General features: G+C 44.0%; 1 long non-coding RNA gene across 1 annotated transcript; it reads left to right on the top strand.

Moving 5' to 3' along the window:
- The first annotated feature begins 2809 nt into the window (after window positions 1-2809).
- LOC148685843 (uncharacterized) lies at window positions 2810-5685 on the top strand. Its single transcript, XR_015949830.1, has 3 exons — window positions 2810-2902; window positions 3446-3567; window positions 5320-5685. It is a non-coding gene; the product is annotated as an uncharacterized LOC148685843 (long non-coding RNA).
- The last annotated feature ends 5390 nt before the right edge of the window (window positions 5686-11075 follow it).

The following is an 11075-nucleotide window of genomic DNA, read 5'->3' as shown; positions in this document are numbered from 1 at the left end:
AGGTGAACTAGCCATTGCAGTGGCATCCCATGGGTGAGACCAACCTCGGGACGCCATCATCGCTGTAGTTTACCTGGATGGGGCTTGGATGTGCCCACTCAGTCTCAACCTTGCTGCCTCCTTGTCCTGCTCCAGCTTTGTGCTGTGAGATAAGTGTCAAGATCGGGGTCCCCAAACTAAGGCCCGGGGGCCGGATGCGGCCCAATCGCCTTCTAAATCCGGCCCGCGGATGGCCCAGGAATCAGCATGTTTTTACATGAGTAGAATGTGTCCTTTTATTTAAAATGCATCTCTGGGTTATTTGTGGGGCATAGGAATCCGTTCATGGTTTTTTTCAAAATATAGTCCGGTGCCCCCCCCCACAAGGTCTGAGGGACAGTAGACCGGCCCCCTGCTGAAAAAGTTTGCTGACCCCTGGTCAAGATGGTATTTGACCTCTGCAATGACTACCCAGTATTAATTCTTGTGAGATCTCACAAGTTCGTTATACTCCTGCATTTGCCCCTTCAGTTCAAAAATCCCCAAGACCTCTAGGGCTTAGACTGGTATAAATAATATTAAAATGTTGTCTATAAAACCCTAAAGTATCTTTAGGGTAGTTAAATGTGACTTTCCACAATATTAAACATGCATTATTTCTTGATTTTCCTCGTACACACTTTTTAATTGGGCTCGAAATGACCCCTGTGCCCTTTTAACAAAACCTTCTGTTTTTTGTGTTGCTTTGTGTGTGGTTTTTTTAAAAGGGGGTTGTTCCTTGGTGAGTCAATTAATCTCTTGATGTTGCTGGAGTGTGACGTGGCCCTGCTTAGTGGTACATTTTGCACCTGAATGTTCTTTTGGGGTCATCGATAACTCCAAATCCTCAAGAGGGTTAATTATGAGGCTTGGCTATGCTCACGACTCCAGCTTTCAGCAATGTGCATGCAATGCTTTGAAACCTTCTAAAGTGCTATATAAATGTTATGCATTATTCATAATCCATCCTATAGGAATACACAGAAACAAACATTTCAGGTCCCGATCTTGTCTTTGCCTAGCTGATGACCAGAAGTCTACTTGGACTATCTGTAACCTAATCGCTTGATTTGAAACAAAATTTATCTTCAGCTGAATAGCTTAAACAGAGTCCAGCAAGTGAGAAAAAGGCAGGGTGAAATCCTGATCCATTAAAGAAGCAAAATAAAAAAATTCCTTCAGTAGCACCTTAAATAAAAAAAATTCCTTCAGTAGCACCTTAAAGAAGTAACAGTAGCACCTTAAAGAAGCATCACGCTATCTCTCCTCCTGTGTATGCCAACAAAACGTTCTTGCTTGGAAAGTGTTTGATCTTTATGTCAGAAAGATGAAAACATAAGCAATAAATAGATTTGATGTCAAGGTTAATTCTGCACATAGCCCTATTCAGCCATTGTGGAGATTATGTTTCTATTATTCTGTAAAATACTTCTTAAACAATGATTGTGTCAAATAGAATAAGATGTTTTAAAACAAGCAACACCATTTAAATCTGAGGTTCTCTCCCCTCCCCTCAAAAAATAAAAGGTATAAGGTATAAAAAGGTATAAAATCTGAGGTTCTCTCCCCTCCCCTCTAAAAATAAAAGGTAAATCTGGAATAATGAAATATTTTAGTGGCTATGAAATATGTGATCTAAGTCTGCCATCTGCTGGTGGAAATATATTTCAACTGTGCTATATTATTTACTATCAATTATGGAGAAATCTTGCAACGAGGTACTTACTTTGTGCATTTCTGGGGAACAAAGCTGCTTTTAACCATACATATGTCTGTGGTTCCATCATAGCTGCCAAGTTTTCCCTTTTCTCGCGAGGAAGCCTATTCAGCATAAGGGGAAATCCCTTTAAAAAAGGGATAACATGGCAGCTATGGGTTCCATTCTTCCACTTTTTAAAGGCTACAACCCAAAATACACTTACTAGCCGTTGTCCGTTGCAACCTGTTTTACTTCTGAGTAGATTTGCATGGCACTCCTCTCTAAATCAGGTTGCAAAGGACAGTGGCTTAATTTCAGATGGAAGCGGGTGTGATTTTAATGAGCAAAGGCCAGATTCCTGCTCTTTCACATATTCAAGCTTAACTTGCAAAGAAAATGCAAAAAACATTTGCCGATTTATACATGCCTGAATGTCTGCCCCTTGGTGAATATTTGACAATCCAAGCTGAATTTGGTGGGTGTCCCCATTCACTAGTATAGGTCCCCGCAAGCTGGCTGCTCTGACCTAGTCGCCTGACTCATCCCAGGATAGAGAGAGTGTCAAGGGACCACCAATTACTATTACAGCTGTGAAGATGTGGGAACAGCTTATGCCACTTCCAAAATACAAGGTCAAATTGGTGGTGGCCCAGCCAGTGACTATAATGTGTGTTTCTAAAGTGTGCTTAAAATTAATTCATGGGAAAAGGACATGTTTAGGATTCTAAGAATGCAAGTTGAGCCAGTAAATATTCCTTGACATTCTTGGGACAAATGATCATTTCATCATCCTGATACCCAACTATGCTATCAGCCAAGCTATTGGTCAGACTGTGGGGGGGGGGAGGAGTTAAGGGGTCCATTGTTAAAATTTGCAGACCAAAGATCAGGGCAATAAAAACACACCATTCTGCCGAAGTTAATGGCCCATTAACAACAGCTGGCAGACCCAACACACTGAAATTATTCCTGGTCCTGGCGTTCCACCAGCATTACTGGCTCGGAAGAAAATAGATCTGACCTTGTTGAAGCAGCCTTCTTCCTATGTGGGGACCATGGCAACTGGCCTCATTGCCCCTGCCCCCATATAAAGTGGTTCGAAGCTTTGACAGAAGGAAAGGTTGAGGAGCTGGAAGTTTTCACAATAGCTCCTTGCTGAAGCAGTAGGAGGAAACAGCTCATCTGGTAACTGAGCATGCTTATTTTTTAAATTATTTTTTACTATTTGGGGGCATTTTAAAGAATGGTTGCGATTTCTTTGGATTTTTTTTTAAAGATCAGTCACTTTCCACTGAAGGATCTATGGGAGCAGTAGTGGCCTGTTATTGTTGTTGTTATTGTCGTTGTTTTGATACCATCGATTTACAGTCAAACCCCTCAGCTTGCCATCTCAGCGACTCCTCATTTTGGCAGCGAAGGCACACGGCAATGAAATCAACCCCTACTAATGTGTTGATATCAAATTGATTTGGGGCTAAACTTTAGCTGTGCTGTTCAGCTGAAGGAATGGACATTTGTGCTGGGCTTGTGTGTGTGTGTGTGTGTGTGTGTGTGTGTGTGTGTGTGTGTGTGTTTAAAAAAGCAATGTGACATCTGCCCAAACCGACAGCACACACTGACACATTCATCGCCTATTTCCATTCACCTGACGACAATTAAGTGACATTAAAGAACAAGCCCTCCTCAGATTCTAATTTTTTTCTGTCACTGTGTTCAATATTGTAATAGATGGTGCCAATAGAAGTTTGCCTCACACGGCTTCTTTCCTTGTCTTTTTATAATCTTCTTTAATAATTGCCGCTGGAGCCATCCCCCTCCTTGAATGAAGGACAGGACAGAAAACAACACAGGTAAGTGAGAAGCACAATCTTTCTGGCTACCATTGCAGTAGGTGCAAGACCCAGAATTACTGATACAGCTACTTAAGACAGTGGTACTGAAATATACAGTATAGCCAAATCCTTGCCTGTACAATGTTTCTTCCCGGTGTCAGGAGAAGGCTGTGTCAAGGAGAGAAGGTGTCCCAAACCTCTTCAAGATTAATCTGAACACCTCAGCCAGTGTCGCTTGTGGATCCATCCTGTTAATTTTCAATCCCATTTTGTAGCTAGTGAAGCAACTCTGAATATTGACAGTTGCCTCCGGGGGACTAGCAGAACTGTATGCTCTCTTAGCAAGAAAGCAAGCGCAGCAGGGTTTCTGAAATATTTGCCAGTGCCACTGTAAAAATGCAGAAGGCAACGACCTGTATAACTACGTTTGAGGCAGTTATCTAAGGTTTCTATATGAGGGAATTCGTTTTTCTCTCTCTCCAACCCCCACCCTTTAAACTACTCTGCACTTATTTCTCCCCAATGAAATTAATGTTATTTTTCATTTATGTACAGAGGTTGGTAACAGCAACAAAACGATTCTGCTTTCACACTTCAAGCAGTCACACCAAACTGCCATGCTTTAGCAGGCATGGAAATACCTGGGTAGATGTTCATATAACCCCCTGCTTAAAAGTGCTAATTAATTTTGCTGCAAGATGTGGTTCTGACTCAGGGGAGGCCACCTAGTCAGAGGGGAAATGTGTTGTCAGAGCCATCTCTCTCTCTCTCTCTCTCTCTCTCCATCTCTCTTCCTGGATGTGCCTTTAGAACAAGAGTGGGGAACCTATCACCTTTCATAGGTTGGATAACAACTCTCATCATCCTCAGTGGTCATTGATGGTGATCCAACAACATGGCTAGGTGTTCCCCATTTTTTTATTTACAAAGTTCATGAAGCACTCTAAACTGTGCCCCCTCCATCTGTTAACAGCGACGTTCAAAGGTTACCAGAGCCACATTGTATGAAGTTTAGTTTATGAAATTAGTTTATTTAAATGATTTTTTTAAAAAATTCAACCCTATATTTTCTCTCACCAGGACACCCAAGTGGAATCAAGAGAAACATCAATTGGTTAAAAGTAAGGGCAAAAACTAAGCATTTAATGGGAATTTTTTACTTATACAGTGGTACCTTGGTTCTTGAACGTAATCCATTCCGGAAGACAGTTCGGCTTCCGAAACTTTCGAAAACCGAGGCACGCCTTCTCATTAGTTGCAAGAGCTTCTTGCACTAAGCGGTAGCCATGTCACACATTCAAGTTTCGAAAAACGTTTGAAAATGGACGCATTTACTTCCGGGTTTTCAGCGTTCAAGAACCGAAATGTTCAACAACAGAGGTGTTCGGGAATCGAGGTAGCACTGTATATGCATTTATGGTATAGAAAGCGCAGATTTAATAGGTCCCAACTGAATCTAAGTTCTCCCCCAACCTTAGCTGTAAGAAGTGAATGCATATTAAAGACATCTGTTAAGATCTTCCAAATTCTGAGTAGAAAAGCATAGGATTGTGCTATGAATTCCTATGGCAAGGAAAACCATACTTACTCAAAAGACAGTGAAACTGTTATAGTTAAGTCTAATATGCAGAAAATGTAATGTTTGTATGCACCGAAGTTAAAACTTATGTAAAAGTTTGTATTTGCATAATAGAGAAATTTACATTAAGCAAGAGGTTGCAGTCTAGATGAAAGCAGAAGACTTATGGGGTTGTTTTTTTCATTTCACAGGGTTAGGCTACCTGATGACTCCTCAACAGAAACCTGAGCTGCAGCTCTCTCACAGCTGGAGAGGAAATTTAAGAAGTCAGTGGTGGCTAGTTGTAGCAGCTGCAGCTGCAAAGCTCCACAGTGATGAAAAAACCTAGGATCTCTCTCTGGGACCAGAGAGAGGAAAGTTTACTGAACTGTATAAAGCAGGCATCCCCAAACTTTGGCCCTCCAGATGTTTTGGACTACAATTCCCATCATCTCTGACCACTGGTCCTGTTAGCTAGGGATCATGGGAGTTGTAGGCTAAAACATCTAGAGGGCCGCAGTTTGGGGATGCCTGGTATAAAGGTCTTAAAAGACTGAACCACATTGGCTGGTAGTACTTGAGAGCAACGTGTTACTTTATTTTGTAACATTTATCTTACTGTAACTAGTATTTAAGATTATTTTGCAGTAAAGTTTTGAAACTCATTCTTGTGGTGGAGAGATCCATTTCTATTCTTAACAAGGTTCAAATCAGGGATTCTACTGAACAACTCTAACAAGAAGTATGTATTTACAATATTTTGATAGCTATGTCTATGATTGTTACAAAAATAGTGTCTTTTACTTTTAAAGTTGGTACTTTGGTCCATTATTTATCATGAATCACTGCCTTGTCGTGGCGAAGGGGCTTAAATAACTTAGAGAAGTTATGTTTTGACCAAACGTGATCCACCTGGAGAAGGAATTGGCAAGCCACTCCAGTATCCCTGCCAAGAAAACTCTATGGACAAAGACATTATTATTATTATTATTATTATTATTATTATTATTATTATTATTATTATTCCCTGCCCATCTGACTGGGTTGCCTCAGCCACTGTGGGCAACTTCCAACACATATAAAAATGTAATAAAACATTTAAAACTTCCTGATACAGGGCTGCCTTCAGATGTCTTCTAAAAGTTGTGTGGTTCTTTATCTCCTTGACATCTGATGGGAGGGCGTTACATAAGGAGGGAAGCCCTTAAAAGTTGCATTCCACTTTCTGCCACAATATTTCCTATTGACTGTAACCCTTGCTAGGAAACAGGTTCAGGGAACATAAGGTACCCAGTATGCTTTGCCTTCTTGCCAGGGAATTTCTTGCCAGGGAATTTCTTCAGAGATGCATTCAGTAGATGCTAGTGAAGCCGTTTGCTCTTGATAGCAGCAAACCTGTATGTACTGGAGACAGACTGTACATTCATTGACTACTACATGTGCGCTGTCCAGCTACATGTGTACACGATTATGCAGGTTGTACACTCCTTGAATGTAAGGCGTGAACATCCCTGTGAACACTTTGCAACAAGACTTTGTGAGAACCAAGAATGGGACAGGTCTCCAGATCCTATGTAGGCACTCAGTCTGAGCTAGGCCAGTATAAATGCAACAGGTGTTAGGTCCTGTTTCTGCCCAGTCAATGTTATGCCTGATTTATCTTTCCAGAAATGGAGAGTCAGAAAGTGAAAGCTGTGATGGAGAGTTTACGGAATAGGAATAATTAGATGTGTAAGATCTGTGATTAGGTTGGGTCTCCTGGCTTAACCTTCTTCTTCCAAAAGCAGCTGCATCTGTGGCAGGTGGGCAGAGCCAGATTTTGGTTTGATGAGGCCCTAAGCTACTGGAGGTAATGGGGCCCTTAATATGCCCAGCTGTCCTTTGTCAACAACAAATTGTCGCTGTTTTTTGTGTTGAATATATGCTATATGCTAATTTATGGCCCTAATAGGTCCATAAAGGTAAAGGTAAAGGGACACCTGACCATTAGGTCCAGTCGTGACCGACTCTGGGGTTGCGCGCTCATCTCGCATGACAAAGCCGCTTCTGGCAAACCAGAGCAGCACATGGAAACGCTGTTTACCTTCCTGCTGTAGCGGTTCCTATTTATCTACTTGCATTTTGACGTGCTTTCGAACTGCTAGGTTGGCAGGAGCTGGGACCAAGCAACGGGAGCTCACCCCATCACAGGGATTCGAACCGCCGACCTTCTGATCAGCAAGCCCTAGGCTCAATGGTTTAACCACAGCGCCACCTGGGTCCCCTACACAACACAAAACACTGTTGATGTATGAGGTCCATACACAACACAAAACACTGTTGATGTATGAGGTTTTATTTTGTTTTTTATCTTATATTTTGGAAATATACATCCTGTCCCCCCCCTTTAGATCTTTTGGGGGCCTCCAAGAGAGAGGGGCCCCAAGCTATAGCTTGTTTAGCTTATACATAAATCTGGCACTGCAGGTGAGGGAATGGGAGATCCTGGCTCCCACTTCACTGTGGCCCTGATGAAACACACACATACAGAGGCTGCTTTTTAAAGAAACATCATTACTGTATAAGAATATTTTGCAGAGGGTATAGCAACGGAGTCTCGTTGACAGCTGCTAGATGGGCAAAGAAGCAGGAGACAGCATTGGGACAGAAGAGTTGGTGATTCAACATAGCTACACAAAAGCTTTTAAAGCAGTCATTTAAAGGTCATTGAGACAGGGGGTCCAGAGCCAATCTGTCTGCAACAAAAGGTTTTGACAACAGACAGAACTGACAGAAGGCAAGGCAGCCTGAGGGGCTCCCTGTATGTTCTTTCCCCGTGGCAATATAAGAAGGGGTTGGGGGGCTTGCCTGAGGGATGTCAAGGTCTGACAGAGTTTCCCCAATGTGGAGGGGAGACAGAGATGGGAAAGAGGGTGATGTCTTGAAGAAGAGCAATCATTTGTTACTTGATGGGCCCAATCGGCAATACCACAGTCTGTCAAGCTCTCCATTTCTAGAGGCTCAAATGCCAGTAAACTTCAATGGGAGCCTTTCAGCTCTTGAAATAATACCTGGGTTGTGTCTGGGGCCTAAAGCAAGAATACATCCCACAACAGTCTTTGGCAATTACAGGGATGGAGTTCCACTAATGTGTAGAGTGTGTGTGGTTGTTTTTTAATGTGTGAAAAAGCAAGGAAATTAAGGCACGCAGGCTTAACTTCCACACCATGCAAGAAGCATACATGATCAACATTCTCACATATTGTGCTTGCTTACCGGAAATCATTCTGGCCCTTGTGAAACCCGGCACTCCCTGTTATTTTTTTCTTCTAGTCCTAAACATCTTCCACTGCAACTGGAGAGACACTGAATCTCAGGGCACTGACAGCAATGGCCATTTAGCGACTAACTTGCCCTCTATTGTCCCTTTATGCTTTCATTGTGGTTAACACGAAATGGTATAGGTTTGTAGTGACAAGGATGGGGTTGATTGATAGAGGATGCAGACGTGGACCCAATAACAGGCCCAAACAGGCATTATTGAGGCTCTCTATATTACTCTGCCACAAGAGAAAGTAGAAAGCGAGTCTTGCGTTTATGAGTCAGTATGCCTAGAACAGGGTTAGAACACTTTGTAAGGAATTAATTAAATCTTTAGAATTGACACGCAGAGCAAATTTGCAGGTCTGGTGATCTCATAGTAGGGATGGGCTGAGCAGTTCATTGCATCCTATTGCTCAGCCACAGGTCTATTCTGCTCTATTTTGTGTGGACTTTTTCATTGAATGAACAAAAAGTATGCAGTTGAATTGCATGCGTTTTGCCCACGTGTTTTATGTAAATAGCACACTTTTGATGCAAAATGTGCCCTTTCCAAGGTATTCATCCATAAAAATATGCATTTTGTGTTCATCTTTTGAGAAACAATCTGTATCTTTGTGTGAACTTTTCCCACACTAAAACGGACTGCACTGCAAAATCGGGAGAAGTGTGTAATCGGACTGGGAGTTGTGTTCCAGTCCACATGCAACCTTGAAAGTATCGGATCAGATCAGTCCCACAGCGAAAAAGCACATCATACAAATTCCTCCCCATCCCTCCTCAAGTTTGAATAGTTCAGCCTTTCATTAGTTAGCCGTTACTTTTACTTTTCCTCAAACATTCACAAGGTTGCACTCTGCAGCTTAAGATAAGACATGAAAGAAGTAAGTAATTAAGAGTTTAGCATTGAAAAAGATTGTGTATTATTAACTTTTGACATAACACTGACGGCTTTGTCAAATTGGCATGTGCCCAGTTTGTAGATGAAGAGGATTAACGCTGAAAAGCACATGAGAAGACAAGCCAGAATGCATAGTAACATGCTACATGCGAATACACACAGCAATATTTTAGCTTTATATTTATTGTGTCACAGTTTTGCATTGTGGCTTTTACAGTTTCACTGTCTGTTATATACCGTGTTTCCCCCTTTTTAATACGTAGTCAGAAAGTAAGCCATGGCAGGGTTTTTAACCATTTGAGAGCTATTAGACATACCCCGAAAATAAGCCATACTTCCGCACCAGCTAGCAGGACCCAGCATGCCGGCCGCGACAGGAGGAGGAAGCCTGCCAGGTCGGGTCAGTGCCTGGAAGCGGCGGTGGCTGCTGTAGTGCCGATAAAGCGTGCAGCAGTGCCGCACGGAGCACCAGCCAGCAGGACCCAGCTCCTGCAATGCTGGCCGCGGCAGGAGGAAGCCTGCGGGGTCGGGTGGGTGCCCGGAAGCGGTGGCGGCTGCAGCGCTGACAAAGCGTGAAGCAGCGCTGCACGGAGCACCAAGGGCACGAGCGGCAGGAGGAAAGAGAGAGAGGCTCGTTGCTTGCGCACTTTAAGAGAAGCAGCCAGAACCGATCTCCACATTCCGAGCCTCCCTTTTGTGCGTGCGGGCATGTTAAAGCCCCGATCAGTTCACTCCCCACTTCTTCCTCACCATCCCTCCCTTTCACACGTTGCCTCAACCCCGCAGCCCCCCTCCCTGGCCATCGTCCCCTAAGTGCAGCGCTGCTTCGTGCTTTGTCAGCGCTGCAGCCGCACTCTCTGTGTGTGCGTGCGTCTCTTTCTTTCTCTCCCTGTGCGTCCGTCTCTGTGTGTGTGTGTGTGTGTGTGTGTGTGCGCGCGCGCGCCTCTTTCTCTATCCCCCATGCGTCTCTCTCTCTCTCGGGGTGTCGGTGTGTGCGTGCGCGCGCGCGTCTCTCTCTGTGTGTGTGTGTGCGCGTCTCTGTGTTTGCGCGCGCGTCTCCCCCGCCCCCCCGACAGAGAAAAGGTTACGCTTCGGCTCATCATTCAGCCGCCCCGGCCTCCTCACTGAGGGCCAAAGCTGCTCCCCTCCCCCTCCTCCCCTTTCATCCCTCCCTTCCCTCAGTTGGTCCGTCAGTCGGGGTTGCGCGCGCGCCAGGGGCATGGCCCAAGCCTCGTCCCCCTCACGCCACCGGGACTCTACCTAGAGCCGGCCCTGTGGCCAGTAACGCGAGATGAGTGCCACAACACAAGCTGGTCACGACTGGACCTAATGGTCAGGGGTCCCTTTACCTTTACCTTTACCTTTACTCTATCCCCACACTCCTTACCACCAGCAAACAAACAGCTCAAGTTCAGTGCACCTTATCTTAGCTGTGGACGTCCTAGTTCATAACTCAGTTCTGTAACACATTACAAACCACTGGACCATGGGGAAGACACCACCAGAGGGGCATTCGCAAAGGTGGGTGCTATTTTTAAAAGACTCAGCCGTTCCAATGAGAATGCAGCTTCAAGAGTCTGTTATACAACTAGTTGGAGATTATTTGTATTGTGTATCACCTGCAGGGATGGAACAATGCAAACAGCCTCACGAGAACACAAAAGGTATAGGCATATATACCCTTTAAGCACTACGCTGGAATCTACGCTGGAATCATAGCTGTCAAGTTTTCCCTTTTCTCGCGAGGAAGCCTATTCAGCATAAGGG

This window comes from Zootoca vivipara, chromosome 4, assembly GCF_965207765.1.
Source record: "Zootoca vivipara chromosome 4, rZooViv2.hap1.1, whole genome shotgun sequence".
Lineage (NCBI taxonomy): Eukaryota > Metazoa > Chordata > Lepidosauria > Squamata > Lacertidae > Zootoca > Zootoca vivipara.
This window is presented reverse-complemented; position numbering and strand designations above follow the sequence as displayed.